Source organism: Carassius carassius, chromosome 20 (assembly GCF_963082965.1).
Source record: "Carassius carassius chromosome 20, fCarCar2.1, whole genome shotgun sequence".
Taxonomy (NCBI): domain Eukaryota; kingdom Metazoa; phylum Chordata; class Actinopteri; order Cypriniformes; family Cyprinidae; genus Carassius; species Carassius carassius.
This window is the reverse complement of record NC_081774.1, coordinates 2,265,025-2,291,508: the sequence shown is the minus strand read 5'-3', so window position 1 is coordinate 2,291,508 and position 26,484 is coordinate 2,265,025. Positions and strand designations below refer to the sequence as shown.

The 26,484-nt window shown below is 35.2% G+C and overlaps 1 protein-coding gene across 1 annotated transcript in view; it reads left to right on the top strand.

The window, feature by feature from the left end:
* Positions 1-26,484, top strand: part of LOC132096017 (CUGBP Elav-like family member 5) — a 162,550-nt gene that overhangs the window by 81,650 nt on the left and 54,416 nt on the right. The gene's annotated exons all lie outside the window — the stretch shown is intronic.

Genomic DNA, 26,484 nt, shown 5'->3' with positions numbered 1-26,484 from the left:
GAATATGTTTAGGAAATCATTCCCCATAGACAGTAGAGAACAAAGCTACTGACTAGGTTATTGTCACCATTCATGAGCACACACCAATACACACAGGAGGAAGTAAAAGCTTCGTTCCTGTTGAATGAGGGAAAAAAATCTAATTTTGAGCTATAGCTCGCCATCTTTCAGAGCAAACAGCCATATCTTTCGTAATGGTTCAGATGGACAAAAAAACTGTCACAAGGCCAAATTCACTCTTCTCTGTCATAAACTGTGTTTATCCCCCGCCTGCCGCCCACTCCGAAGCAGAAAATAGAGGGATGTGTCTAAAATACCAAAATGCTTTTAGCGCCCCAAACAAAAGAGCTTTCTCGGCTTATGACTCTCCAAATCTGAGCTCTGACAGGCCAAATGTGCCAGGGTTTAGAGAGATCTTTTGTGCCCTGATTTGATGTCTCATTCTCTGGACATATGAGAAAGAGTAAGCTAAAAAACAAAAGTCATTTGTGAGAGAAACTGTCTGGTGTTTGAATGCAGCTTATGTGCAGATCATGCAGTGAGCTCTTCATACGTGGAGACCACTAGGCTGGCTATCGCTAGCTATAACCGTCTTGAACTAACCCAAAACAACCTACAGTAAATGTGTTAAACTTCATGAGTTTGATTTTTAATTTAAAGAAATTCAGCATAGGTAATGCATTCTGGGAAATGAAGAGCTATTCCATAACAACATATTGTTATATGTCATTATATCGTTATGTCGTTATTTTGTTATATAGTTTTATGTCGTTATATCGTTATACCGTTATATGTCACTTTAACAATATATATATATTGCTATGTGTCATTATATCATTATATTGTTTTATTGTTAAATCATTATACGTCATTATATCATTATTTGTTGTTATATCGTTATTTGTCATTATATCATTATTCGTCATTATATCATTATATCATTATTTGTTGTTATATCGTTATTTGTCATTATATCATTATTCGTCATTATATCATTATATCATTATTTGTTGTTATATCGTTATATGTCATTATATCATTATATCATTATTTGTTGTTATATCGTTATATGTCATTATATCATTATACGTCATTATATCGTTATATCATTATTTGTTGTTATATCGTTATATGTCATTATATCATTATATTGTTATATGTTGACATCGTTATATGTCGTTATATCGTTATATGTCGTTATATCATTATATGTCATTATATTGTCATATCGCTGTATGTTATTATATTGTTACATCCTTATATGTCGTTATATTGTTATATGATGTTATATCATTATATCGTTATATGTTGTTATATCATGTTATTATATTGTCATATCGTTATATGTTATTATATTGTTGTATCCTTATATGTCATTATATTGTTAGATGATGTTATATCGTTATGTGTCGTTATATTTTGTTCTATTATTGTATGTCGTTATATCGTTATATGTCATTATATTGTCATTTCGCTATTTGTTATTATATTGTTATATCCTTATATGTCATTATATGTTGTTATATCATTATATTGTTATATGTCATTATATCATTATATCGTTATAGGTTGTTATATCATTATATCGTTATATGTCATTATATCATTATATCGTTATATGTCGTTATATCGTTATATGTTATTATATCATTGCATGTTGTTATATCATTATATGTAGTTATATCTATCTGTCTGTCGTTATATTGTTAAATTGTTGTTTTTATGTCGTTATAATGTTATATGTTCTATTGTTCTATCATTTTATCATTCTAGTAATAACTCTATCATTCTATTGTTTTACCATTCCATCCTTCTATCTGTCACTCTATCTCCTTGTATTTAAAACATTGAACGTTTTTATTGGCATAACATGGCTTGGCTTTTTCAGTTTACTTCCTTACATTCAAATTTAAATAAAAATGTGAATCCTATTTGCTACTTCAATTCAAAATCAGTTAAAAGTTTAGGGAAATCATTCTTAATTCAGTTTTAAATGGCCCTTGTTTTCCTGCTTTGACCATTGTTTGTATTCCTTGCTAAGGCCTTTGTAATTGTTACATTGCTTACTCTCATTCCTGTCTTGCATTCTTACCATATTGTCCTTCAAGGATGTGTAAATGACTTTCACTATTGATGCTACAAGACTATAAGAGAATGTTGATCACACAGTACCCTCTAGTAGTTCTTCAGCCACTCAGATTTAGCTTTAGTTAGCCACAAACGCTTCACACAGTATCTTCTCTGGCTGATGTCACTGATATTGGCAGTCCAGAGCTGAAGGGAAGCTCCTGTCAATAGCTTATCAGAACACCACCAATAAAGGACGCTATCGAATTAGCTTAAACTAATTATTTGTAATTAACAAAGGGTCAATTAGCAGCTCGATACAGATCTACTGTGCTGGGAAATGACATTTTCTCAATCAGCACCTGCACTGTGCCCAAAAATAACATCTCACTGACAGTGTTTTAACATTTGTGTGTGACACTCAGCCTTGTTTATGAAAAACAAGCAGAATGAACAGATAGATATATGGTTCTACCTATTGTTCTATCCTTCTTTCTACCGCTCTGTCTATGTATCATTCTTGTTAACAATGACAGTTCTATGAATATTTTAAAACTCCCTTTAAATAATTTTAAATTGCCTTCTTGCAGTCCTGCATTCTTTTTGCGACCTCAATTCGAATTCAATTAAAAGTTTGTTCTCAGTTCAATTCTGAATGATGCACAATTCTGGTTTGCATTGACATACTTTTCCTCAGGCAATCAGATGTGATGTGAAACAAAACTATGCTGGATATAGTCTGTTTCAGCACCAAGACAGCTATAATTATAATTTTTTTTATCATCAGTGACTAAAAATCATGGAGAAATTGAAACATGTGACCGCCTTTTATTTTTTATTCTTAATTGCATTATTAACATCAACTATTTATTGAGTACTCATATCTTGTCATATTGGTCTTGTGGCCATTTTAGAAAAAAATAAACAGAATGAGGCTGTATATGCTTTACGTTATAGTATTTTTATCCATAGTTGCTATAGCAGCATGAAACACTGAACACTGATATTATGCACTGTGCTGGTGGAAGGAAAGTACATCATTTGTAGTATGTTCTAATATCAGTGTAATGTTACACAAATGTGGTAAAATTGCATCACAAACCTATTCCATTGTCACATACTATTTGCATTTGCATGCTGCTAAATGTATTCATTTTGTATAATGCATTTAAAGACTGCTGTGGCAGCTTCACTTCCCTCTCCTCTTTCTAGTACAAGGGCTTGTATGTAATACTAGCCCAAAAATAGCACAGTAATAGGAATTGAATTTTGGCGTACTTTTTTCAGTGTTTTGGGGCATATAGTACGAGAATGGAGATGCAACCTAGGTGTCCTTTTTGGTAGTTAAATGTCATGTGCACCTCCTGCTCTGCTATCATAAGAGTTCACCATAAAGATTTGACCTTTATCATCTCGACCTGATCGTTAACCAAACGTCTCATTCATCACGAAGCTCTGTTTGCCTCTGTGCAGTGATAAGTATTGATTAGCGGCGTAACGGATCTACTCGTTGTGGATGGGTGGGGTTTGCTCTGTTTCCTATATGCAATTATCTAGGTGATGTATGATTGTGTGTGTTTGTGTAATGCTCTTATTGTCGGCTTGTGCCTCATTCAGACTACAGTAAAAGTGCTTTTGTTCCAATCTGGCAACACTCTGTTATAATGAAGCGAACTCATTTGCTGAGCTCATTCAGTCCAGCAGGCCTGGAGGACAGATTTACATGATAACAGCCCAAGTGGAGGTCATCTACAGTAGTACAGTTCAAAACATGATGCAACTGTACACAGAATGATATTGATATCTGCTTCGCATTTGCTTCTTCTCATTGTATGGTTATGGATCCAAATGTTTTTGCAGTTTCAACCTTGTTATAAATATTTTTTTAGCAAATGTGTCACGCTACATTTTTAGAAACGGACAGTATAAGAAAAAAGAATATTATTAAGCATCATTGTAGGATGTGGTAGAACTGTATTAACTATGGGCATCTAAAATGAAACTAGAATAGAAGCATTTATAACAGAATAGAATATAGAATTTTTTAAGTCATTACATTTTTTTATATTATTACAATTTTAAATAACTATTTTCTATTTGAATATATTTTAAAATGTATTTTATTCCTGTGATGCAATGCTGAAATTTCATTGCTGCTCAAGAAAAAATGCTTATTATTATCAGTGTTGAAAACAGTAGTGCTGCTTCATGTTTTGTAGAAACTGTGATATATTTTCAATATTCTTTAAAAAAAAAAAAATTTTAAAGCGCTATTTATTTGAAATTAAAAACATTTTGTAACATTATAAGTATCTTTACTGCCACTTTTGATCAACTGAATGCATCCTTGCTGAGTAATAAATTCTGTCAAAACCTTTATTTTGAACAATAGTGTATACTTGAATAGAATTAAAAATAGTAGTCCAAAGTAGAATATAATAAAACCATAAAGAAAAAAATAGAACCATATAGAATAAAATAGTACAAAATAGAACTGTATAGTATAAAATATAACTCAAAAATAATATACAAAGCAATGGAATGGAATACAGCTTTATAGAAAATAAAAGAGCCAAATTAAACCATATAAAATAAAATAAAACCGCAGAGTAACAGCATAGCATACAACCGAGTATAGAACTAAAAAGTGAGAATAGAGCGACAGACTAGCGAATGGTTAAAATAGTGAGCTGGTGTCTTGTCTTTTTCCTCAGCAGGGTGAGAATAACAAAAGAGTGAGAGAGAGTTTGACAGGGAGAAGTGTGAGATGAGCTCTGAGTGATGCAGTGACTGTGTGTGTGTGTGTGTGTGTGTGTGTGTTCTCTCATACAGCAGCTACATCAAAGGGAGATATCTCACTTTCTCCCTCTCTTTCTTACTGGCTGGCCGAGGCCCAATGTTTGATTTTATGCCCTAGTTTTGGAGAGCCCTTATCTCCTCTCACCCGTTCTGCCTGTCGTTTTTGAGCCCCGTCCTGATTCTCTGGGATGTCTTTAGGATTGATACCACTGAAAGACAGACAGATGGAGCGAGAAGGATAGAAACAGAGAAGGAGAGACTGTGTGTTTCCACAGATTAGCTCTAGTGAGCTGCCTTTCTGTCTACTGCCTACATAGACAGCATCCTGACTGAAATAAAATCTCTTCTGTGAGTGATCCGGACACTCTACACACACACCAACTCACAATTGCTTCCAATAGAGTGTGATGTTAAAATGGGAGACTGTTTCCACCTTGGAATAAAAAAATAAAAAGGTAATTGTGACTTTTTATCTCAGAATTCTTGCAATTACTGGAAAAAAAGATCAGAATTGCTGAGATACGGTATGAACTCGGTATGAAGTCTAAATTCCTAGTATATATCTCGCAATTTTCAGTTTAATGCTCACAATCCTTTTTTCTTAGAATTGTGACTTTATTTCTCGCAACTTTTTTTTGTCTCAGATTTTCGATTTATGATTCAGAATTTCTATATAAAGACAAAAAAAGTCAAATTTGTGAGATGTTAACTTGCAATTGCACAATTTTACAACTTTCAATCATGAGATATAAACTAGCATTTTTTTATTTTGAGAAGAACAGTCAGAATAATTCTGTGGTGGAAACAAGCTTTCTGCACAGCCTTCATGTCTATGATGAATCGAAATGCTGTCTATGTAGGCATCACACTAGCTATCAGAACAGAGCGCCGCTCTCTGCTCTCTTTCACTTTCTGGTGTGTTTCATTTTCTGCTGTTATTAAAGTGGTTGGGTGTGATATGGGAAGCCGGTTGAGTCCCGTCCCTCAAAGCTTTGAGAGAATGATGCTAAATGAGTCTCTCCATGAAAACCCAACCCCCATCCATCTCTCTCTCTCTCTCTCTCTCTCTCTCTCTCTCTGTGTGTCTCTCTTTGAAGTTCACTCCATCTGACTGGCTGCTACATCATTTATGTCCAGTTCAGCGAGCTCACAATACATTTTAATCACTGTACTTATTCACCTGTCTTCTCTGCCTCTCTTTCTCTCTCTTCTTGTTTTTATTTCTCAATTTTTTGATGAAAAAAACTGTATATTTATATTGCCAAAAGAGTGCAAAATAAGTCAAATAAATTAAAATAATAATAGTTATACTGTATACTACAAATAGTTGTGTATTCAAAATAATTAATATTATTATATTAATATTATATTAATTAATAACTAATATTAACCAATGCAATAAAAAGAATGCAAAATATATGCTTGTATGTTTACTTACTGCAGTTGTTTTACTGAGTTTGCTATGTACTGTATATAAAAATCAGGTTTACAAATTTTATTTTCTAAGTACAGTATAATGTTGAAATAAATTTAACAAAGGGATACTTTAGGACATATACATTAACAAATTATTAAAGTAATTACAGTGTATAAGGTGTAAAATCTGATTTTATTTTACAATTTTGACTTCAAAATTGTATTTAATTTTTATATTTGAGAGGTTTTAGGTTAAATTTGTATATTTCTGGGATGGTTATTACAGCAGACTAAAACTAAAACCATTTACTTTAAATTACAATAATAACACTAAATTGAGCCGTTTGAATAAAATGTAAATAAAACAAAATAAATAAACTTTAAATGAAATAAAATAAAAGGTGCCAAGTAAACATTTCTCATCTTCATTTAGTTCAACTTTAAGTACTAAACTAAAACTAGAATAGAAATAAAAATTATAAAAACTACAGAACCACATAAAAAAATAACAATGTAAAAAGCACAACAAAATTAATAAACCTTTAAATAAACTTAAAATGTAAAATATCAAAAACTAATTCAAGCTATTAATGAAAAAAATGATAGTAAAATAACACTGATTTCTAGTTTTTCTGTTTCAACTTTTCCATAAATGTGTCCTCCCTTCTTTAGAATTATTCATATAATTTTTCTAAAGAATGTTGCACAAATCTTCCTTAACATTTCCTGTCATGTAATTGTTTATCTTTATGTGACAAAAGCAGGAAGTCGATTTTTATATCTTGGTAAGTAAATGTTATTATGTAGGTGGTTTCTTATTGGTTTGAGTCAAAAGAGCCTACTCAGCATAGTGTTATCACTAAAGCTTGGTATGAGCATTATACATTTTTTACATGATCATTTGTCCACGTATTAATTGATTGCATTGACAGGTCATTGTCCAGCTCCTGTAGATGGGTTTGCACGTGTGCAGCAGTGCATGTCTGGTTTGGCCTGCGTGATGGATGGTGCTTTGAGATGATATGAGGCGAAAAGGTCCGGCTTCGGTCATTAGTGGAGACACCAAACAGATGACCTGACACATTATGGCCGTGATAAAGAAAACCTCCATTTTCTTAGCTATTGATCTACAATCAAAGCAAATGGGCTGTGCGCTCTCAGAGACATGCCTTCGGCCTGCTCTCAGCCAATGGGGGATGTGCTCATGCTCTCGCCGGTCTGCGCAGGACTCACTATGGATCCCCGAGGTATACAGAGGTAAATAGGGCCACCTATCACAGCTGTCCGTAAGCTGGTAATGGCTTTTTTGGGGGGGAGAAGCGGTAATAGATGTGAGGAGAACAGAGGAAAATTTATACCAGAGGAGGGGAGAGACATTACAGAGTTTTACGGTGCATTTGGGAGCCATTCTGAAACTCCTCTGTGCCACAAAAATAGAAATCGTCTTAAAATGCTAAATAGGCACCTTGAAAACCCTCTCTGCGAAAACAAAATCTCTGCGTGGTGCGTTGTCTTTTTCGAATCCTGCATTTTTCTTTTATCCTTGTTCCTCGTGATTCATATTTTAGAGACTGCTTTGTTGGGACGGGTGATGCAGGTTTCTGTGGCTCCAAAGACGGTACAGAGAGGAAAGGAAAGGAAACCTACACAACTATTAGCCCATCATAGCAGTGGGCATTTAGTTCTGAGTCTACAATCCGCCATGACTATTCAAACAGAGCGTTCTGATGAGGGGGTCAAAAACAAGACAGAAAATAGCATATTACTTATAAATTGTGATGTTTTTGGTATAAAAATATTGATAACATTATAAGTGGACCTCAGAGAACAGTCCAAAAAAAAAAAGACCCTTTTGATGGTTCAAGTAACTGCATAACCTAGTTGAAGAGAGTTCGGTAACACTTTACTAGGGGTGACCCCATATATTTGACGAATCGATGCTTTGATTGATGCCAGAGGAGCATCTTGGCGACAGGGATTTAAAACTTTACCAAGACTCAAACTGACACAGGAAGAGACTGGAATTTTTCGATCAGGTATGGTTCAAGTGATTTCAAAACATTTCAGCCGGTGTATATATATTGTGAATATATTATTTACCTGATATAAGATGCATTTGGTTTTGAGTCAAGCGCTTCATTGTAGTACTACGGTGATTATCTCTTCAGCGCACAGCGCAAGCAGGTCAAATTACAATGCAGAATATTAATAACTATGACTGGACTGTAACACCCATACAATTATAATGAGAACACCATTATAATAAAACGCTGTGAATTTTTAGAGTTTAGCTGCTGTGTTTCTGCACATTGTTTTGTGAAGAACACGTCCACAAAAGGAGTTCGCACACAGATATGTATAATAGCCAATAAGTCTTAATATTAACGTTATGTTGTATAAATAACGAAGCCTATTCTTCATGAAATTATGAGTTGAATTCCCTTGATGAAAAACGTACTATCAAATGCTCACTCACTGGTCATCTTCAGCGCGCGCAGCTCAAAACAGAAATGCAGAACATTAATAACTACTGTCATATAGGCTAACTTTATAATGAGAGCACTATTGTAACAATTGTGGTTAGGGTTTCGCTGACGTTTAGTGTTAACTATCTTTTAATCAAAACATGAAAACATTATTTACCCTGTTTGTATCTGCGAGGCATTTGTAACACATTTTCCCTGTGTGTTAACTTCAGTAATTATGGCTGTCGAATGTCTGACTTGACTCTTGTTAATGTATTTTGCCCCGCCCCCAAACATATGATTCGTCAGATCAGTCCAATATCAGCAAGATTCGAAAATTCCGATTCGACTATGAAAATTCTTAGTCGGGGACACCCCTACACTTTACTTTAGCCTTTATGCATAATGCGTTGTAAAACATGTATCAATTCATTGTTACATTATGTATTTTAAATTTGGTTATAATTATTTGCAACAAGACGCATATTATGAATAATTATAATGAATTATACCCTTTGATAACTCTTTCTAATGCATTATATATTTGTCTACTCTTGTTTTTCAAACCTGTAAGATATTTTGAAGAATGTTGACATCCTACAACAATGGACTCCATTGACTTTCACTGTATGAACTTACAAGTCTTTTTTTTTTTTTTAATTTCTTTTATGATCCACAGAAACAAGAAATATTTGGGTGAGTAAATGATTACAGAATGTTGATTTTTGGGTGAACTAGACATTGCCCTGCAGCTAGTTTCCTAAAAAGCAAAAAACAATGCAATGTCCATGCAATCATTATTTATAGCAATGCAAAAGCAAATGAAAAGTTAAGGCTAATTATTGTGAAAAACTTCCATCCAGACGTCTGGTCACTTTAGGTCATTCGGGGTCGTGATGTAGAACCACCATTAAAATCTCATAATCACAGCACACACAAATGAGGACGGATATTTGTTATACGCTCGTTAAACTCTGACATTTTGTTCCACTCTTTAAGGGTCACTAGACTGAACGTTAGCTTTTTTATTCGCATGGAAAGATTTGCCGTACTACGTTCTGTTAATGATGCAAACTGTGGCTAATTGTACATTATGATTGTATTACGGTCTGCACCATAGATTTTGTTGTAGCTTTTAAGTTAATTGGCTCATGATGTATTGAATTGGACAGAACTAGCTGACTGAAACGTAAATGTGGGTTTAGACTGGTTATTGCTTGCTCTTTCAAGAAACCAACACCGTCTTAATGGAACGGCCATCGATGTGTAATTCAGTCGAACAGTTCTGGCCTGCTTCTCACAGACCGTGATTTTATAGATTTATAAATAGATAGTTTTTAACCTCGCAACCTTGTGTTAGATAACATTAAATTAACATTAAAAAAAGAGCAAGATTTTTTTTCAAATTAATAGTCTTATACAGCAAGGATGCATTAAATTGATCAAAAGTGAGAGTAAAGGCATTTATAATGCTACAAAATATTTTTCTTTCAAATAAACATTCTGTTCACTATTCATCAAAGAATGCTGGGGGGAAATGCATCATGGTTTCCACAAAAATATGAAGCAGCACAACTGTTTTCAACATTGATAATAATCCGAGATGTGTCTTGAGCAGCAAATCAGCATATTAGAATGATTTCTGAAGGATCATGTGATACTGAAAACTGGAGGAATGATGCAGAAAATTCAGCTGCGCATTATAGGAATAAATTACATTTTACAATATATTGCAATAGAAAACAGTTGTCTTCACAATATTGCTGTAGTGTAACATTACATTTTATTTAGTTATAGACAGAAATGCTGCATTGCCTGCAACGGTAGTCAAAAACATTTCCCTCTCCATGAAGCTTTGGGTGAGAGGAAAATCATTCCATAGGCAGAGTAAATTATTACCATTATTACATACATTTATTTTATTTTTTCTTTAGAACAGCATGAATAAACTGTGAACATGTATTAAAAAATAAATGTAGCAGGGATCTCATTGTGATGAAGTTAGTCAATTTATGTATTTTTTATGGCTTTCAATGCATTGCATCATTTATGTTAGCCTGCTTACTGCTGACTTGTGTGTTGCAATATACATGGTGGTGTGTTAAATTTTAACATGGAGAGCACACAGCAATCACTGCGACTCAACAATAAGGAACCTTTCTGTAAGTAGTTAAGGGTTTTCAAGACACTCACAAATTAAGGCAAAAAAGATCATTTTTAGATCATTTTAACATTCTGAGTTCTATTTAATATATTTGTAAAATTGTTGGTACTTGGTCTAAAAAAGTCTTAAATTTACCTTTATAAAACCTGCTGTAAACCAGCAACACTCAACATGTAATTCAGCAGCATCCGGCAAGGTGACGAGTATTGCGTGTCTTTTGTACGGCGAGGTGTAGCTGTCGTTCTGTCTGAGTTATAGATGAGGCTCTCAGCCCTTCTGTCTGTAATATTCTCCTGCTGCGATGGGATCTGGCCAGCATTATGCCACTGGATTTCATCTGTCTTCACTTCTGCTGTGTGATATGAAACACGGAGGCTGTCAGTACTGACACCTTACTGCTTCTTTTTGGCAACAGGAATGGCAGAGTTAATCACCAACCCAATTTTATTTGAGATTTTCTTTCGTTATTGTAAGTTATTTGGCTTCTGAAAATGGCATATTAATTTCAAGGCTCATAACAAGACATTATAAATTATATTTTAAAGAGCCTATAACCATTTTGATAGTTTTCTTGCTTTAAAACACATGCTGGTCCTGCTTAGTTTTATATAAATAATGATGGTGATAGATGATAGTAAATAATAAAATGCATCGCCAAATGCTTTAGATACAAAGATTTTGATAACTATAGCTTACTTGAAAAGCCTCTTGACGTGTTGATCCTGTGAAATTTGTGTAACTGTAGAGATGTGGGTCTACTTCTATTTCTGTAATTTCTCATTTACCTTCAGTGCCAGAACTGAAGGACCTGGACCAGTTTGCAGCACAGACCTTAAGTTAGTTTAGTAGGGTTTTTCCTTAACTTAAGGGGTTTGCTGTAACAAGCTGAAATATTCACCTTGGTGAACTCTGTGAAGTAAAGTGTTCGCTCAGCATTAATGACCATCTCAGAGCTGTGTTTGTTGTTGTGTGCATTAGCAGGTAAATCTAGCCTCTCCTGTGTGTCCTGCGCTCAGCCGGGCTGATTTGATTTCATCTGAAGGGTTTGCAATGCAGAGAGAACATTCAGGCTCCACTGACACTGCTGTGTATGTGTGTGTTTGGAGCTGTATTTGCAATCCTGTCAACAGTTGAACTACAGTTATATTTTGTTATTCCAAAACAGAAAAAGAAACAAGCAGGTTTTATTTACTTTATAAAACAGATAGTTGTGCATTTGAATCTGATTGGATGAGCTGCTTAAAGGCTGGATATACCTTTGTGCAAAACACACACACAAAAAACCTTGCAACCACTTAACAACACCCTAAAAACCACACAGCATCCTGGCAACACCCTAGGACCTACCCACAGCACCCTAGCAACCATGCAACAATGGCCTAAAAAAATCCCTCACAACACTCTTGCAACCACTTAACAACACCCTAGAAATCACACACAACATACTAGCAACAAACCACCCACAACATCATCGCAACCACTTAACAACACCCTAGAAATCACACACAACATACTAGCAACAAACCACCCACAACATCATCGCAACCACTTAACAACACCCTAGAAATCACACACAACATACTAGCAACAAACCACCCACAACATCATCGCAACCACTTAACAACACCCTAGAAATCACACACAACATACTAGCAACAAACCACCCACAACATCATCGCAACCACTTAACAACACCCTAGAAATCACACACAACATACTAGCAACAAACCACCCACAACATCATCGCAACCACTTAACAACACCCTAGAAATCACACACAACATACTGGCAACAAACCACCCACAACATCATCGTAACCACTTAACAACACCCTAGAAATCACACACAACATACTAGCAACAAACCACCCACAACATCATCGCAACCACTTAACAACACCCTAGAAATCACACACAACATACTAGCAACAAACCACCCACAACATCATCGCAACCACTTAACAACACCCTAGAAATCACACACAACATACTAGCAACAAACCACCCACAACATCATCGCAACCACTTAACAACACCCTAGAAATCACACACAACATACTGGCAACAAACCACCCACAACATCATCGTAACCACTTAACAACACCCTAGAAATCACACACAACATACTAGCAACAAACCACCCACAACATCATCGCAACCACTTAACAACACCCTAGAAATCCCACACAACATACTAGCAACAAACCACCCACAACATCATCGCAACCACTTAACAACACCCTAGAGGTCACACACAGCATCCTAGCAGCACCCTAGAAACCATCCACAACTAGAGCTGAAGATCTTTGCCCGAACCCGATGGGACCCGACGGGTTTCGGCCTTAATTTATATCATCTTACGCGGGCTCTGGCTTGCGCTCCAGTTTGCGAGGTAAACGAGCGGCCATGTGATGTGTTTTTGATTAGCGCGAGAAAGATGTGAAAATGTATGCTGAGTAGGTGTAACGGAGGCTTGTCTCTGGCGATTACGTTTTGGTTGCACCAGCAACTAAAGCAAAGTCTGAGGAGTGAAAAAGTTTTGACCATGTTTACAATGAGAATAATGAGTGAATAATGACGCACCATCAGTGAGCGCAGGAACGCGCTGAAGACATCTACAGTGGATTCAATCATTTTCCTCCACAAAAACATGTAGACCTAGCCTAATCTCTGTGAGTAAAGGTTTTTCAAATGATAACTAAATATTCATTGAGTCTTAAATGCATAATGTGGACAGAGTATACGCTAATATTAAATGTCAGCTGCCAGTGGCGAAGCAAATCCGGCGTAGCCTTTATCTTAATTTCATTATTGCCAAATACCCATCTTAATTTAAAATTTATCTTAATTTAATTTGTTAAAAAAAGACTTGTTTTTATTGGTGTGTTGGTCTATTTATAGGCTAAATGAGCCTATGTCTATTTAGAGTGCTGAGATGTTAAGATGTCACAGAGGACTTATTTTATTTCTTTATTCCAACTTCAAGTGGTCTAGTCTACGTTAGTTACGAATAAATTATGTTAAAACGTGTATAAATGACTCATTCTTGACAAAAGGCAAAAGAGCTGAGTGTGTGCACACATTTGAATAATGTCGGGCTGTAAACGTGTTCGGGCTTTTAAAACGCTGTCAATCAAAATGTACTGTCGGGCTCGAGCTGAAACCAGGTCCTGTCGGGCCTAACTTTTATGGCCCGATTACAGCTCTACCCACAACACCCTCACAACCACTTAACAACGCCCTAGAGATCACACACAGCATCCTTGGAGCTACTTAGCAACGCCCCAGAAACCTCTCACAGTGTCCTAGCAACACCCTAGAAACAAGTCACAACAGTCCAGCATCATAAGAGACTTTGTATTAACTTTTTCCTTTGTGAGATGTAAGAAACAGTGTAGTATTTGTCTAATAATTCAGTTGTCACAGTTATCTATATCACTGCACCTGCTAACTGCAGTAAACCACTGCACCACACGGCCACTGTATTTACTGTATTTACTTGATGCTAAAGTTAACTTTATCATGCTTTTCTCTCCATCTCTCAAGTCAAAAGTGTGTTAATGTGGGTTAAACGGGATAACACTTTCATTTATCTGCAACACACACACACACACACATGCACGCTCTGCTGCGGCAGCATTCACTGATGTTCTCTGTCATCGCTTTTAAAAACAAACAAAGATAAAAAGCCCTCACGTTCACGCCAGTCCCATCTGACTGCTCTCTGATCAAACAAAACACACACAACATGATTAAGGTGTAAACTACCACTCCACCTGCGATGCTTCTGTTTGTAGGACAACTGCTTAGCATATTAGAAAAATATGACCCGGGGATAGAACAAAGTCTGTTTATCTGTTCAAGAAAAAGGGTGGGTGGGGTGGATTTAGTAGCAAAGAGGGAAAACGTTTTACGTTCAGGCTTTCGCAATCCTCCGTTTGAGTCCTGCTGAGAAATAAAGGCGCATATTTGTTTGGGCTCTCAGTTGTGTCAATGTTTAAGCCTATTTACAGCTTTTAATCGGCTTAGAGCTTCCCCCCTCATCTCTCTCTCTCTCTCTCTCTCTCTCTCTCTGTTGGAGAGAATATGAAAAAAACAACAAAGCATTTCTTGAAAATGTTTTGTGCATTTGCAGTATTGCTTGAGTAACAATAAAACAGAGTACTGCATCAGACGATCTACTTTCAAGGTTTTAATTTAGTGTTCAACAGTGTGATTCTGTACAGTAGATCATTCATTCAGCTCCATTCATCTCCAGATCAGTGAAATAGATTGTTTTGCAGCCCATTCTCACAGGAGGAGCCTTGTTTCAGAAGATTTCTCAAAGCCTCTGATGTCTTTGGATTTTTGCATGCGTTTTGATGCTTTGAGATAGAAATAGTTTCAAAAAGATAAATGCTGAAATATTTAGTGGTGTTTGCTGAGTCAAGCTTTTCTGTTAATATTGCTCATAGTTTACATAAGTGTTTTGAACCATTGTCTCGGACGGAGTATATAAGTGGAGCTTTATTGTAAAGCACACAGCTGAATATAATGCACATACCATCATGTGCACAAAGAAAGCAAACATACAGTATGTGCATTATCCTCCCGCAGGAAGAATTAGTTTTCATGCAGGCAGTAACACAGACTCTTATGTTGAGTTCAGGACCCTGGGCAGCTCATGGGCAAGTTGCCGTGACTCCCAGAGCAGCATATGTCTTTGGAGTGGTGAGGAAATATCCGGCAGATGGCTGTGCAGATGTTTCCAGGTTGAGTTTTCACTGACCTTCACAAAGATGTCTCACAAACTCAACAAAAAAGGGACATTTTACTGTTTGGAGGTTGGTCATTAGATAGCTCAGGAGTCTTGATGGAGCTCTCAGTAGTATTTTATTCATCAGAGTTTCTTTAAAAGTAAATTTATTTGAGAGTTTATTTGAGAGCTATAAAATGAATGTGGTTCATATTGACATCTTTGAATTTTAATTGAGACTTTGGTATCTTGGCAAATTGAGTTATTTTGTCAAAAGTACTCTCCATTTCTTTAGGTATAAAACATTTTAAGAAGAAACAAATGAGGGCATAATAGTGCAAATGTCTGTCAGTTTAGATTTAAAGGGATAGTTCACCCCAAAAATGAAAACGGTCATTATTTACCATTATGTTTCCTCAAAAATGCTATTTTTTCAATCAGAGAAATTTTTTTGTTTATAAGTTTTTGTTTAATCTGACAAGGATCTGAATGGGATGTCAGACTATTTTTTTTTTTTTTAATGTCAATACTCACTAAAGCGGCATTTATTTGACTGAAAATACATAAAACGGTAAAATCATTTCATATTTTAAAAATTTTAAATGTTTTTAAATGTCTTTTTGAATATATGTTCAAATGTAATTTATTCCTGTGATGTAAAACTGAATATTCAGCATCATTACACACGATCCTTCAGAAATTATTCTAACATGAAGATTTGCTGCTCGAGAAACATTTCTGATTATTATCAGTGTTGAAAACAGTTGTGCTGTTTTTTTTTAGGATTCTTTGATGAATAGAAAGTTCAAAAGAACAGCATTTATTTGAAATCTTTTGTAGCATTATAAATACCTTTACTGTCACTTTTTATCAGTTTGATGTGTCATTGTGTGAAGAATAGCTGTGTGAATTTTTCTTCTTTGTGTTCCACAGGGGGGGGAAAATCACACACTCATAGTTTGGAAAAATGTGATAAATAATGAAAAATGTTTAATTCTCAGGTGAACTGTCCCTTTTAGTCTAAACCCACATCTTTTTTTCAGAGACTCTTTCTGTCTAGTACGGCAAGTCAGTCCCAAAGCCCGTTTTCATTACCTTACATAACTCCTGAAATACTTAAATATAAAATAACACACTGAAATCGTTTGGTTTAGCTCACCGTCATCTCAGATCTCTCGCCTGAAAAGTACTTCTGTTGTAAGTATGTCACCGGAAAGCGGGAGCCACAATCCTGTGCGGTATTTGAACAGGCCTGTGTGCTTCAAAAGCCACCGAGATGAAAGACAGAGGTGGAGAGGAGCTGATGAGAATACGTGGGGTGGAATCACTGGCTAATTAACTTTTTGCTGCAATGAATCCTTTGAACTGTCATTGATGTCTAGACGCTTATGTAACGACCTCTCCTCTTCCTCCTGCTACAGATACGGCTTGACATTAGCACAGAGCATTAACAAACTGCACAAACTAGGCCAGAAAACTGCGCCGTGTGTGTTTCTCATGCATTCGTGTGCACACACTCGTGGGACGGTCCCTTGTCGGATGACGTTCGTGACGCCCTAGAATCTGTGAGCTGATGCGATGAAATTAATGCAATTAAACAATTCAACCGTGAACAGCATCTCGAGGAATTATGTGTGTGTTTAGGTTTATAGGTGAGCTGTGTTAATAAGAAAACATGACAAAGCCTCAAGAAAGCAAGCAAGGCTGTAGAATGAGGAAGACTAGCACTAGTCGTGCTTTAATACTTGTAACAGTGAGAATAGAAAAAGTGATGAGGAGAAAAGTGACATGAAGTATTGTAGCCAGAACAAAACATTTGTTGTGGTTTTTCAATGGTGTAATACTAGCAAGAGCAAATTAAGGAATTTTATACTGTAGTATAGTATATATTATAAAAGTATTGTACAAGGCCATTTCTGAGAAAAATAATCATGCTTTGGTAAATCATGATTATGACATGAAAATTACACATTCTTACATACTATGTAATATTTATGAAAATAAAGGTTAATATGACATAAAATCATAATTATGATATTTAAAGACAATTTGACATACTAAGTCATAATTATGATATAAAAGTCTAAAATTTTGCATACCAAGTAATATTAGAGATAAACAGTTAAAATAAGATTATAACATAATAATAAAATGATAACATAAGCCATATTTATGATAAGAAAAGTCAAAATTATTACATACTAAATATTAAGAGATGAAAGTCATAAATTACATATAAAATCTAAATTGAGGTAAGTCCTAATTATGAAAGAAAGTTATAATTTTGACAAAAGTCGAAATTCGTACATAGTAATTTTTTTGTGATCAAAAAATCTAAATTATGAAATAAAAGACAAATTGATATATATATATATATATATATATATATATATATATATATATATATATATATATATATATATATATATTAATAGACAAATTCTAAATGATAATTATTTAGAAAGTCAAAATATTTACATACCAATTTTATGAGATAAAAAGTTTAAATTGTGAGAGTGTGACTTACAATTATAAAGTCAAAGTCATACTAAGTAATATATACAGTAAGAGATGAAAAATCTAAATTATTACATAAGTCAATTATGCCAAAATCTAAATATACATACTAATATTATGAAAAATTGTAGTTACAATAATGACAAAATTCCCACATTTTAAGTAATGTTTAAGAGAGAGAGAAAAAATAAGATTATGACATAAAAGTTTAAATATTTAATTACTAAATAATATTTATCAGATAAAGTCACAAATATTATATAAGTCATGGTTTTGCCAAAATGGAAATATTATAACACAAGTATTATTTAAACCTTAAATAAGTAAGTAAATTAGGACAAACTGAAATTGAATTCATAATTATGACAAAACCATAACTGCAGTATAAAATAAAAATCATAATTATGCAACAATGCAGCAACTTGTTTTTTGTCATAATTGATTTTTCTATCATAATTTGGTCTTTACATCTCATAATTTTGGTTTATCATCTCATACTGTAATGTAGATTCCCCCCCCCCCCCCCCCCCAATGTAATTTGAAGTACTATTGAAAAATAATGATGCAGTGCAATATTGGCATGTTGAATTGTCCATGTGAACAGGGTTAGATGAGCTGAGAGTCAATGACTGTGCAGTGTGAAATGTTTCTTGACCCGACAGCAGCTCCACACTGTGTTTAGTCTGTACATCTCTGTGCATCTGTGCTCACTTTCTCCAAATTATTTAATCAGATCATGCCTCGCGGTTTCTTCCAAATATAGGTCAGCGCACAGAACACACACACACACACTCACACATGCTCGGATCTGAAGTAGCTTATTACTCATACTTGGCGAGTGCAGCAACATGACAGCACAGGTGATTTGTGTAAGCCTGGGAAAAATCGAGGCACTTTAGCTGCATTATTGATGAAAATGAGTCCCTGCTGGTGTGTTTCTGTGATAAAGCTACTGAATTAAAGGAAATGGATACATGAAAATACTCCACTGGCATAGTTAGAGCTTCCAGGGAAAAAAGCAGGGAATAGGGAAAGAATGAAATGTAGGAGTGAAGGAAAGCGTGCAGATGAGGGTAGAGAATTCCTCCAAGGTTTATCAACACCATTGCAGATCGCAGACCCATGGAAATGGCACGCTGTAATCTCCGGCCGTAAAACACTTCAGCACGCTAATGTAAACACACATAACAGCTGCCCGCTTTCAATTAACACATCACGCTGCAGGGAAGTCTGGGAAAATAGTGCAATTTCTCCAAAATGATAAATCTAGTGTTTTCTAATGTCCATGCATTTTCTCGCTTTGTATTTCTTGGTTTCTCTTTGTGTCTGTTGTTAATTGGGTTCAGTGGCCTGACTGCGGGGCGGCACGACTCAAGCTTTATTTCCAGAGCGGGTGGCTCATGTAAATGAGGCTGGAGTGTGTTTGTCCTATTAAAGAGCAGCTCTCACTTCCCTCGCTTTCATTCAGACTCATTCTAACCTGATAAAGGCTGTTTGACCTACATGACTTGTTATTGTACTCATCCTGGTTCTTCTTATCTTTCTGCACTTCATATGAAGCAATTATGCTGTGGTACTGGCAATTATTTTATAGTCATACTCAAATATTAAAATAATATTCAAATCAAGACTAAATCTAATCATACTAAAACATATTAAGTCTTGATTTATTAATTGCAATAAATTAATAATGAATCTATAAATAAATACAATAAATAAAAAGCCACAATGATACTATAATAAAATCATATATAATACAAAAAAGACATTATTTGTTAATTAATATAAATTAATAAAATGTAAATATAATAACGGCATATGTTAGGGGTCGAACGGTTCAATTTACTCACGGTTCGGTTTGTATCACGGTTTTAGAGTCACGGTTTTAGTATGGTTCGGTATGTGCTATGTTTAGGCAAAAATATGACTATGCTGTCAAATAAAAATAAATAAAATAAGAATAATCTATCTAACTACAAGCAACAGCAAAAATAAATACAACAGATTAAAGACATGATTTTCAGTTTTTTTAGGTAGGGCTAAAACTAGTTTTTAGGTACAGAAATTTAATAAAGTAATGAAATATAAAACAGCATTGCATATTCAACTGTATAAATTAAATATCAATCTTTATTAAAGTTACAAAAGCTAATCAATCAAGAGCAGTGAGTAATTTCAATATTGTTGCTGTTTGATTAATATTAACAATGCGCTGTCACTTTAAGACAATGCACTGATACAGCACGTTCAGCTGGATATGTCTGCAATAGGATATTTACCAAGATGAGCATTTTGACAATTTGTGTGTGAATTTGTCTATTTAAACTTTAAAGGGAGCTTTATATTTCCGCGCACTCTAAGGTGCTTCGGATGAGCGCACGCACAGATCTTCTCACTGCGCATGTGATCAAGTTTAGTTTAAACACAGATATCAATGTGTGCTGTTCAGGTCTCACCTGTGCACGTGCGCTATAAGCACAATGACAGAATAAATGACTGCTCATATTCCAGCATATGGCATTCGCATTATACAAGAGTAAATGGTTTGTCCAGGTTTTTTTTATTTTTATAGTCACTGTTGTTGTAATGTATTTGGAAGCCAGAATGTGCATCCATCAACAGAAACATATTAGCCAAACCCTGTTTGTTTTACATGTTATGTATAGCGAACCATATTACAGATGTGTTGTCAGAGAAAAGTTAAACCGCGGTCCCAGTGATGCCGAACCATCCCTAGCATATGTATATAAATAAACTCATAATTATGAAACAAAATGTTTATGACAAACATTATAATTATAACCTAAAAAAGTCTAAATTATGAGATAGTTTGAAGTCATTACTTATCACATAAAAAAATTTGCATACTAAATATTTTACTTAAATTATAGTAGTGTACTATTTCAGAATATTACACTATTTTTAGTTGCACTGCAAAAGAATAAATAAAAAAGGAATTTATAAAGAAATAATAAATATTATTCTAAATATATCGTCCTTAGCATCAAAAAGTGTCCATTAGGGCATCCGTATTAGGGCTGTGCAAAAAGTCGAATGCGATTTTCATGCACATCTCGTCAGTAAAGGCGCTCCTGTGATTAGAAGTACATCTCCAGCACGTACGTTCAGATCAGGGTTGCCAGGTTTTCAAAACAAATCCTGCACATTTGCTTCTCAAAACTTGTCTAAAACTAGCCCTGTGGTTGTTTTTCATGTACGCGGGTCGAAGCGACCCCAAAATGCAAATTTTACCAAGGGAAACCCGCTAAAAATATATATATTTTATCGCCCGGAACGAAACACGATTGGGCTAGTTTTGAGAAGTAATTGGGCAGGTTTCGTTTTAAAAACCTTGCAATCCTGATCTGAACGCACGTGCTGGAGATATACTACTAATCACAGGAGTGCCTATACTGACAAGATGCATTCGATTTTTTGCACAGCCCTAATCCGTAGTAGCTGAACCCTTGGAAGCCGTGTGTGTCCCATCTGCATGTCATACGTTTTCACCACAGCAACCGTGCTTTCCCAGCGTTAATGCCATCCCTGATGGGACTGTTGATTGCTGCATGTGCACGTGGAGCAGAGGTTAACGCAGCCCCCGACGGGACCACTGATTTTCAATTTGCTTTCCATTAGGGATCAACCACATCAGTCCAGAGAGACTGTAGAAACCCTCATTAGTGAGTCTCTCAACAGCGTTCCCTCATCCGCATTTCACTTTCACTCACTTTTCCTTCCATTTGCAAAGAGATGCTTATCAGCCACATGGAATGAGGAGTATTATCATAATTGCATACAAATTAACAGTGATATGCTGGTGGAATATTCAGCGCATGACTTGCACGCAGCAAACTTCCCGATGTTATAAACTGCGGATGATTGCAGAACCGCCCCTGTCCCAATTGGCCTGCCAATGAAACGTTGACTTTGGTGAAGTCATTTGCATGCAGCTCTTTGCATCTGGAATGAAATCAGTGGTTGAGGATGAGTTGAGTGGTTTGGCCTTGTAGGACAGATAGATTACATGTTTAAGGTAGTTGTTAGAGGGATAGTTTACACAAAAATAAAGATTTTCTTCCAGTCCATTCAGGATGTAGGATTCATCAGATTTGGAGAACTGTAGCATTGCATCACTTGCTCACCAATGGATGCTCTGCAGTGAATGGGTGCCGCCAGAATGAGAGTCCAAACATCTGATAAAAACATAACAACAATCAACAATTAATCCACACCAATCCAGTCCATCAACTGATGTCTTGTGAAGCCAAAAGATGCATGTTTGTAAGATACAAATTGCAGCATTACTTTAAATTGTTGCTTCTGTCCAAAATATGAGTTCATAATCTATAATAACATTCCCTCTAGTGAACAAGTCCATCTCCTGTTGTCCTCTCACATCAAAATCCACCCACAGTACGTTTGTTTTGGACTGTTTTGGTTTGTATAAGGTGCTTGATCTGTGCAGATTTCTCTTCTGATTCACACAAGATTACTTTTTCACTGGAGAAAGCAGTAATATGCACAAAGTACTCATAATTTAGCCAGAAGCAAAGGTTTGAAGTTTAAAGTATCTTAAAGTTGGATTTGTTTCTTACAAACACTCAGCTTTTCACTTCCCAAGATGTTAACTGATGGACTGGAGTGGTGTGGATTATTGTGATGTTTTTGTCAGCTGTTTAGACTCTCATTCTAATGGCACCCTTTCACTGCAGAGTATCCATTGGTGAGCAAATTATTTAATGCTAAATTCCTCCAAATCTGTTCTAGTGTAGAAACAAATACATCTTGGATGGCCTGAGAGTGATGAAATTTTCAGCAAATTTAAATTTTTGGGTGAGCTATTTCTTAAAAAAACTTTGCCATGTGACCACAGCTTTCATTATGCCTTTAAGCCGTGAGAATGAGTTGCGTGTGTGTCCTGCTGAGCGGAGCAATTGGGATTTTTTCATGGTCACAGAATGCATTCATTTTATGTTGGATATAATTAGCCGACTTTTGTTCTGCTTTGATGCTTGTCAAGTTCAGGGTAAGAAATGAGAGTCTCTACCGAGGGAAAAGAGTTTGTCTGTGTGTGTGTGTGTGTTTAAATTTGTTCCCCTTACTTCTTTAATATGCACATGCTCTTGCAATTCCTGTAACAATCCCAAAGGTCGAGGCCTTGCAAGTGCGTCCCACAAAACAAACATGACCGGCTGTTTACCACCTTTCACACATCACTTACAGGACAACAGAATGTGTGTACAGGCATCCTGTTACCATGGGAACCACTAGAGCGATGACCGTGATTGGCTCACCCTGTTCCTTAAAGACAGAATGACATTGACCGTCAGCGATAGATGCTGATGGGATTATGTGTGTTAGACTGTGGCTGTGTTTGTATACATTCTACCCACCATTTTTTTGTTTAAATAATACAATTTGTGAGACAGTATACATATATATATATATATATATATATATATATATATATATAATTTTTTTTTTTTAATGTCTTTAAAAAAATTCAGTTGAATAATGAGTTTTAAAAAAAGGTGATCAAAAGATGCAATAAAGATGTTTATAATGTTCTTTTGAACTTTCTATTCATCATATGATCATCATCATGACAAAAATATTTGCTGTACAACTCTTTTCAACTTTGACAATGATCAGAAATGTTTCTTGAGCAGAAAATCATTATGTGACACTGAAGACTTTAGTAATGATGCTGAAAATTCAGCTCTACAACACTGGAATAAATTACATTTTACAATATATTCACATAGAAAACAGTTAATTTAAATTAGAATAATATTTTATTATTTTTACTGTATTTTGTATGAAATAAATGCACACTTTCTAAACAAAGGAGACTTTTTTTCAAAAATATTAGCACCCCAAACTTTTGTATAATGTTGTATATATCAGTATATTTCTGGGAATTGTTATAACATTAAAATATATTGTTCTTACATTTATATTTAATGACAACAAGTTTATAGTTGTATACTGTGGCTTTATATAATATATAATATTATATAATTTTGATTCTTTTCTGTTATTCACAGGGCCTCGTTAGATTCATTGTCAAGTGCTTTGCCATTTCAGTTATTTTTTGCTTTAAATCAAAGCTTATAAAGTCATTAATATCAGATCTGGTTGGTTTGATTCATGGCCTCAAACCTCTTACTGAAGTTTTTTAATGAAATAAACATAGAGAAAATGAATAGTAGAATATGAACGATCACTGATACGAGCCGAAATCCAGTCCAGATTTTCACACAGACTTTAGTTTGGCATGAGAGTGCTATAAGAGCATATAATGTTGGACAATTTAATTTCGAGTTGATATTTGCTGTAAATATTCATCTAGTTGCTGTGTTTTGTTTTTAAGCGTTCACCCTGTGCTCCATTATAGACACACATTAAGACAGTAAAACACCGGAGAACAGAAACAAGAAGACAGAACAGATATGAACATCTCATTTTTCCGTCTCTGTCGCTTCCTCTTTGTGTTTTATGAGAGCTGAAATTGTATTTGTGGTTGAAATGAAAGTGATAGGCAGAGACGCAGTAATTATACATAATGATTTTTCCCAGCAGGCCCTGGGCTGCCCATGCCATTCCAAAGAGACACACTGCAGGGATGTGTGCGGCGAGAGAGACTCGTAGAAAATTACAGAAAATGGTTTTAATTATTTTGCTTCAATAGCATCTGTCTGTTGCTTTCATATAAAAGCTCCCTGGGATACAGTACTGCCGTTTTTAAATCATAATTTAAAAGAAACACCTTCACCCTCTTTATTTTTCCTGAAAAACAGAGTAATGAATAGTATTTCTCCATCTGGAGCTCTTTTCTGAGATGTATATCCTGTCCCATCATGCCGTGCGCCTCCGCGTTTGCTGCGCTTTTCACACCATTGGGAGATATTTTTGGTCAGGTGTAAATTAGCGCGAGACGGGATGTAAAGAGAGAGCGCCTCCGTACTCTGACAGTTTACAGAACAGAATCACTTCTAATTTGAATGGTTTTCTGGCTTATTTTCAGGCTCATGTTATTCACTTTAATATTTCTTCTTTTAAATCATCTAGCATGCCTAAACATCAATATAATCTTAACACAGATAGAGTGATTTTATTTTATTTTAGTTTAGTTTATTTTGTGCTTTTTGTGTTTTGCATTTTATTTTTACAGTATGTTGTGATGTTAAGATATATTTTAGGGGACTGGGGTTTGTTTCCCCAATTTTATTTAGTTTATTTTTATTTATGTATTTACTTACTTGCTTACATATTTTGTTTATTATTTTTTATTTTATTGTATAAAATTATTATTTTTTTCATATTTAGTTTTTTATTTTGTTATGGTTTATGTTTTTGTTACACAATATATCTTTACACAAACAGACTGATTATGCTACCTGTTTTGTTTTGTTTTGTTTTGTTTTGTTTTGTTTTGTTTTGTTTTTCAATAATGGCATGTTTTGGTGGCATTTTTTTAAACATGTATTAGCTGTGCTGCCAGCTGGCCTGCTAGGTTTGCATTGGAAGTGTATTACAGTAAACACATTTTTTGCTATGTTTATGCAAACTCAGGGACAGGTCGAGATGATTGTCTTTGGTAATCAAGAGAATGCCACAGATGCTGTAAGTGGACATTAAGGTGAAAACATCCCAGAATATCCTTTTTATTTACACCAACCCCCCAATCCCACTTTTAGAAAATGCCAATAAAGCGGTACAAACATAAGGCAAATGTTTCTCATTAAATACAATGGCTCTCTATAATCAAATGAGTGTTGTAACAACACTCTGGGTCATAAGAGGACTTCATTAAACAAGCTTCTATCATTCTTTTGCATGTTGAACATCTGAGCGCTTACACCAGACCCAGTAAATTCAGCAGGGCTAATTGAAGTTGTTACACTCTGATGCCTGTTGGCCAAGTGTGGGTGTTTTTTTCTGAGATAAATGAAAGATGCAAGCGCTCATTTATCTGGCCGGCACAGAGCGTGAAGGGCAAGGAGATGCCAGGATTTACATCTGCGAAGGGAGCCGTTCGTCTGGACACCTGTGAGTGTTTTTGAAGGAGAAAGACAAAGAGAGAAAGTGTAAGAGAGATCAACACAAGACTTTGATGGTTTGACGTTGACAGTATCTTTAGACAAAAAAAAAAAAAAACAGCCAGACTTTTGACTTTCAGACCAAGTCCAGGCCAAATCATTGCTTATTCTGATCAATAATTATTATATTATATTTAGACAAGAAGGGGCCGTGCAGTCCTACAAAACCACTTTTGGCTTTTATCAAAGTCATTCCCACCATGTTAATAGCTGTTTC